Raw genomic sequence first — 7,458 nt, 5'->3', positions numbered from 1 at the left:
AAAGAGAAAAGTGAGCGATCTTATGGATACATACTTGATTAACCAGATGCACTTCACTCTCAGAATTCCTCGCTTCTGAGAAGAAGGCCCCTCATGCTTTTTATTTTTGATTCAGTCGTGTATAAACTGAATAGAGGTACAATTGTAAATTGTTCAGAGGCACCAAAGAGAACATTGAACGTCTAGCTATTATGCCTGATGAGAGAGGAAGATGGAAACCCGTTAGAAATTTACGCAGCAGAATAAAATCAAAGACGACAGAGCTCACCCAAACCAAGAATGGAGAATAAAAAATGAGCCCTAAACAACTTTCAAATAACGAACATGCCATTTCCCAATTTGCTTTGTTTCTTTTGAACTCCTGTAACTAGACACAAGTTGATTTGAAGTTCCCATCATCCCAAGCTCGACCTGGTAATCTCATAAGCAAGGAAGCAGGCGACATTGGCAGGAACACTTCTGGCCATGGCTTTGACCAAGCCTTTTAGACAAGCCTTTAAGCCCTTCTAAAGCAACAAGTTTCTTGATGACATTAATTGTACCAACATACTTTGGATGGTGAAATTCATCAATCTGAATGACACTCTTCAACTCTTCAAAGCATCAGTTGGATATACAAGTGTCCAGCTAGAAGCGCCAGAAATCCCACCAGAAACAAGCAGGGTACCCATGCCCAATTGAGATGCATCATGTCGTCGTGCCATGAACGGCTTCAGAGCCTTATACATGCCATATGCAATGCCATTTACAGATACATCCCTTAATAAAGTAGGATAAAGCCCTTAAACAATTCTCTGGCTCCTTTGGATCTTAAGACATGCTTAGCTACATCAACTAGGCCATTGTGTTTAATAGAAGCTGTCACTCTTGTTACCCCTAAAGTTGCAACTGAAGCAGTAGCCAAAGCACTCTGAGCTTGCAATCTACATCTGATAAGCTTAGTTGGGTAAGTCAAGAAAGATAAGCAATCCCTGCCCCTTCTCCACACACCACCTGCTGCCCTACAGTGGCAAACCAGGCTCAACCCTAAATAGGGCTTCCATCTGACCTCTTGCACTAAACACAACTGCATTGCAAGCTGCGACAGTGGACAAAGGGGCTCCCATTCCTTTGTACATCCCTGTGAGGCCTTCTTTGGCAATGGTCTGCTTGACAACATCCATTGCACCGACATAGCGAAGATGCTGGCCAGGAAGAAGCAATGGTTGACTCTGGGGCTTCACCTCAATTGTGTCAAAGGGATGCCCAGATATCAGTTGTGTTGTTCCCCCAACAGTGCTAGAAATTAGATCCTTTGCTACAACGATTACCATAATTGGAAGCGACTAATCCTAAAACCTAATATCTACAACACACGACTTTACTTTATGTGGAACTCTATCTGACATTTAATATCGATAAAATCCAGCCTTTTATTTAGTTTTCAATAAACAGAAGTATTCTAAATGCAGAAAGCTTCCTTAAAATGGGTGTTCAAGGTCACTCAAATTGTACATAGAACCTTAAAATGGGTGTTCAAGTCCACTCAAATTGTACAAAGAAGGCGGATGAATTGCTCACCTGATCAACATGCCTTGTCCAACAGTAAAAACAACTTAATGTAACCTAGCGGAAAACCTACAAGCAGAACCCTGCATGAGATGGACCAAGATTCAATAACTTGGAAGCAGCAGAACCTGGAAGTCAGTTGTTGGTTGGGGCGCTCATCCTCGATAGCATTTGCGGCAGATAAAGTTGAGCTTAGAAGGAGTTGAGTACCCACCTGTACAAATATCAAATCCATTAAAAACCCATATTAAGCTTAGAGGAATTAGAGGTTAGCAAATCGGAAAGGGCATTGAATTATGCCAGAGGACAACTTTCTCACCTGTGGTGGCTTGGAAACACAAGGCTTGACCTGCCATAACAGGCAAAATATTAGTTACCGTAAGTAGGCACAATGGCCCTCTGTACATGTATAGAAATGGAAAGAAAAACCATTAGAAAGAACAAAAAAATATATATATACTTGCTCCTTAGTATTATTTTCGAATGCAGATAAGACAATACTTCTTTGGACATTTGGAACAATAGACCACTCTGCCTTTGTCATTTCTTTTACAGTGATGGAAATTCGTATTCACAGTGTTCTGTGATGTTGCCTTCATTTTATTCCCCTATGCTGGAATATTGTGATGTTGCCTTCATTTTATTCTCCTATGCTGGAATATACTATCCACCCCCATCTGCATTTTTCTGACAAAATTCTTGGTATTCTTAACCTTGAAAACATCAGGAGTTGGGGTAATATTTAACCCCTCGTTGCTTAAATTCAGTGGCGCAGGTCGTTTAGGCTCTGTGTTCGAAACCGATGCACTGTACTCCAAAAAGCCATTGGTTGCTTCCTTATTGTGATCCTCGTCAATTAACATCATCTTCGTTACCCGCATTCATTAATTTCAAAACCCCAAATTCTGCCCCAATTTCTTCCTGCTCCTCTTTGACCTTGCGTTTCCGCCCTCTCTTCTTCACACCACCATCAATGCCCTCATGTAACACAGTCCGGGGCTTCCTGCCCCGCTTCTTACCCTGGCCTCTGGTGCTCGCAGTGGCCTTGGACTCTTGTTGCTACTGCATTTGATGTTTCTCGCATTCCGACATTGGTACATTAGTGGGTTTAAGCACTGCAATTCCACAGGCCACAGCGCGGGGCTTCCTGCCCCGCTTTCTGCCTTGGCATCTGGAGCTCCCAGTGGCCTTGGGTTGCTGCTGCAGCAATTTTCTCGCAATCCCCAGTCCTCGGCATGCCCCGCTTCCTACCCTGGCCTCTGATGCTCGCAGTGGCCTTGGACTGTTGTTGTTGCTGAAATTGATGTCTCTGGCATTCCGACATTGGTGGTTTGAAGCTCTGCAACACCACAGCCCTGGGCCTGCTCCCATTGACCTTAGGCCGCTAGCGCCACATTGCTCTGAGCTCCTTTCGTTGCAATTCTCTCCTTGTGAGCATTCTAGTGTCGTCATTGTTCATCGCCATAACCTCCATGAAGAATTCAAACGGACTCTACCTGGAACTCCTGCGTAAAAAGCGCACAGATGTGGAGTAGAGAGCATTGTTCATTGCCATAAACTCCACTAAGAATTCAAATGGACTCTACCTGTAACTCCTCCGTAAAAAACGCACAGATGTAGAGCGAAGTTTTTTTAAGGGTATTTTAATGTTTTAAAACATTTTTTATTAAATTAGACGGCTGATTTTTGTTCAATCATCTAACAAAAGATCTAACGGCTACGATTAGGACAGAAGGGCATTTGGGGGAGTTCATTTCAGATGGAAACGCCTTTCTGCGTCCATCTTCTATCTATCAAAACATCAATTACCTACCAATATGGAAAGGTCAAACACACAATTCACGTTTTTACTCAGACAGACCCTGACATCTTGTAGATGAGGGTTGGTGTGGGCCTCTTAAGCAACGAAAAGACTGTCCCACAAAGTGAAAGTTCCACCAAATGTATTGTAATGATGTACTCAACGACAATGAACATCTCATCTTTTTGGGTTTCCTGTGAACTAATGTACTTGATGATGTTCAATGAAACCAGCCACTCAAATCAATAGAAATTACAAGTATATCAAGGTAAAATCGTTTATTAATCTCACCTATCGGGCTCCATAGACAACTTGTAGTTGGCCTTTCAGAGGGATGACATGGATTTACCATGGTGTACTGGTAGTCTGGTAAAGGTGCCCTCTAAGCAACAGAGTACTGCAATGATGTAATATTAATCTCCAACTCAGTTTGTGGAGGTTATCTCTGGAGCTAATCAAGTTATCGACAACAACTCATCTTTTTGGATCCCATCAACTAATATAATTGATGAGATCTAACGAAGCCAACACCTCATCAATAGAAATTACAAATTTGCCTGGGAGGGTCACAGGCAAAATTGTTTACTAATCTCGCCTATCGATTTCTATATACAACTTGTACATGGCCTCTGTGGCCTCTCATAGGTGCTAGCGAAATGGTGCACGGGTTGGATTAATCCATGGTGTATTGCTAAATGCTTGTAAATGATTAAGAGAGGTTAAAAGTACTCAGGGGTTGATATTTCACATTTGCATAAACAAGCCCATACTCTGAAAGAATACTCAATATTTATTACAAGTACACTACAATGAAGTCGTACCAATTTTAGAGATTTTAATTCATATTGATTCATTTACAGCAATTATTGAAGATAAATCTCATCTTGGTTGCAACTTTTCATTCTTCTCCAAGGGCTTCACTCTGAAGTTACAAAAGGAAAAAGTATTTAGATTCTTCTGAATAGCGCATCATTTATAATGCCATCTAATAGGAGTTAGAAAAGGGAAAAAAATGCTTAGATTCTAGCGAATAGCACATCACTTAAAGTACATACATGGCAAACATTTCCTAGCCTTTTGATTACTGCTTGTTATTTTGAATGCCCTTTAGTTCAAAAAGATATCATCCATGCTAAAAATGGTGGCCATCTTTTGCACGCAATGAACAATTTCATCTGTAGTGCAAATAAGGGAGCTCTCTTCCTTATTAGATCCCCAACATCCTGTCCCCAAGTGTTGTTAGTTAAAACCCAGATATGCTTAAATCTCGCTGCAAAAAGTATTTGTTGATTCAGCTCCTCGAGGATTGAATTTGAAGACTTCAATAACCTCCAACTATCATTTCACTCTTCATAGATCAATCATGAATATTTCCCCTCCACTAAAAAAGCTGCATTTGAATTTTACTCCAATTGGTAGGAGATATTGGTTTGATTTTCACTTTTTGGACCGTGAGTATTATTATTGATTTTTGGAGTTAACAGGTTAAATTCTTCCCAATGGCAAAGCCTTCTCCATAAAAAGGAATACCTTGCCCTTTAAACTTCATCTCTGATTCTCCACAGCATGTTGGACAAATCATGCTGCAATGATCTGCTTAAAATTATTTTGTGACCATGGATTAGTTCCAGCTTTTTATGTTATAGCGAGTGCAACCCATTTCGTGCAAGGAAAGCATGCACCTGCTTGTTGACTTCAATCCAACTGCATCTAGTCGTTGGTTTAATCCTCCTATCTTTCATGGTTTTTCTCAGCTTTTCAATACCATCCCACCGGCCCACTGAAGCATAGATATTTGAGAGCACAACATAAGTTGTTGAATTTTTCCAATCCAACTCAAAAAGGTGTTCTGCAGCGTATTCTCCTAATTCTGTATTGTTATGTATGATACAGGCACCAAGCAAACACCCCCAGACTGTAGCATCAGGGGTTATTAGCATTTTGCTTATCAAGTCTTTAACCTCTTCCAGGTGCCCAGCACGGCCAACAAGGTCAACCATGCAGCCATAGTGTTCTATCACAGGTGTGATCTGGTAACATTGACTCATAGAATTAAAGTACTTTCGGCCCTCATCCACTAGGCCTGCATGACAGCATGCCGACAACACATTGACGAAGGTAACACTGTCCGGTTTCATACCAGATTGTTGCATTTCTTGAAATAGTTTCAGGGCCTCCTTGCCACATCCATGCATTGCATATCCTGCAATCATTGAATTCCATGAAACCACATCTTTTCCATGTATTTTGTCGAAAACTTCATTTGCCTTGTCTATGCTTCCACATTTTGCATACATGTCCAGAAGCGCGTTACACAGAAATACATTGCACTGAAAACCACTTCTAATTATTTCTTCATGGATTTCCATGCCCTGTTCCAGAGCTGCCAAATTAGCGCATGCTGGGAGAACACTGGCAAAGGTTTTCGAATCTGGCTGCACTGCTGCTTGTTGCATCTGTCGAAAAATCTCCAGAGCTTCCATGTTGTGCCCATTCTGTGCATAACCTGCAATAATGGCGGTCCAGGATGCAGCATTTCGTTGAGGCATTTTGTCAAACACTTTGCGTGCAATGTCTATTCTCTCACATTTTCCATACATGTCTACAAGGGCAGTTCCCACAAAGACATTAGATTCCAACCCACTTCTGATTACTTCTCCATGTATCTCTATACCCTGCTGCATAGTTCCCAAGTTCGCACACACTGGGAGAACACTGGCAAAAGTTTTTGCGTCCCGCTCAACGCCTGCCAGATGCATTTGCCTAAACATCTCCATGGCTTCCAAACTGAGTCCATTCTGCACATACCCAACAATCATCACAGTCCAGGAGACTACATTACGTTGGGGTATTTCTCTGAAAAGCTTCAATGCCTCATCTATGTATCCATTGTGCAGGTATCCCGTAATCATGGCGTTCCAGGAAACAATATTTCGTTCAGGCATTTTGTCAAACACATCGCGTGCTTTCTCAATAATACCACATTTTGCATACATGTCCAAGAGGGCAGTGCCTACAAAAACATCATACTGAAACCCTCGTCTGCTTATGGCCTCATGAACTTCCTCGAGGGTTTCCAAGGTGTTACATGCAGGAAGAACACCGGTAAAGGTGAATTGATCGGGTTGAATTTCACTCTGTTTTTTCATTTGACGAAACAGAACCAAAGCTTCCTGGGAAAATCCATGTCTGGCATATGCTGAAATCATGGCATTCCATGAAAAGGCGTCTTGTGTTGTCATCTGGTCAAACACTCGCCGAGAATCCTCTGAGCTCCCGCACATAGCATACATAGTGATAAGAGTGTTAAGTAAGAATCTATCTCCGACAAAACCCCTCTGATGCATTTGGGCGTGGAATATTTTGCCGCCCGATAAGGCCTTAAGCTTAACGCAGCCCTGCGGGAGAGAAACACATGCACTTCTATCTACAACGTTGTCGGTAGCATGCAAGAAGCCGAGGGCGTCTTTTAGCAGGCCCACTTCACGCAGTGTTACCCCATTCTGTACAGACGGAGTGTTTGTGTTAGCTCCTGTTTCAAGTACAGCAATGGCAGACTGCCTAACTTGAAGATTAAGCACGAACCCAACGAGCATTACAGTCTTCTTCTTTTTCGGGTTTCTTAATGGCTGTCTCCTTAGCAACCTGTTCATCTGAATATGTTAAAGTTCAAATCTATGGCATCCCTACTCCATAAATCTGCCGAATATAGGCGGATTTATTTCAAATTCGAGAACGACGAAAACAACACTGATGTTATGAAACCAGCTCAAGAAAAGATATAAAAGATAGATCAACGCCTTAGAATTCAACCTCTTCGAGGGGGCAACCTCCTTTACATTACATAAATGAACAATTCTTGGATGATACAAATGACAAAACCTCCTTTCTATATATAGGAGTCTAAGGAGTCACAATATAATCCAGCCGACCTAACAATAATAATATAAAGCCACAAAAATAACAATAGAGGGATTCTATGGGGCACAGAAATAACAATATGGGGGTAATAGGGGCACAACAATATAAATAAGGGGTATAACTACAATAGTAATGGGGTAATCACTAGTATTATAGGGACCCAACATGCCCCTCTCCTTCAAAAAAGT

The 7,458-nt window shown here is 41.6% G+C and overlaps 2 pseudogenes; both read right to left on the bottom strand.

The window, feature by feature from the left end:
• Nucleotides 1-395: 395 nt before the first annotated feature.
• Nucleotides 396-1,637, bottom strand: LOC149162944 (mitochondrial carnitine/acylcarnitine carrier-like protein; annotated as a pseudogene).
• Nucleotides 1,638-4,989: 3,352 nt separating this feature from the next.
• On the bottom strand, nucleotides 4,990-7,002 carry LOC149162943 (pentatricopeptide repeat-containing protein At2g13600 pseudogene; annotated as a pseudogene).
• Nucleotides 7,003-7,458: the final 456 nt, after the last annotated feature.

Source organism: Pinus tabuliformis, chromosome 5_2, assembly GCF_031772625.1.
Source record: "Pinus tabuliformis cultivar Carrire ecotype Pingquan chromosome 5_2, CPIR1, whole genome shotgun sequence".
NCBI lineage: Eukaryota > Viridiplantae > Streptophyta > Pinopsida > Pinales > Pinaceae > Pinus > Pinus tabuliformis.
Note: the sequence above shows the minus strand (reverse complement) of the source record. Positions and strands in the feature narration are given on the sequence as shown.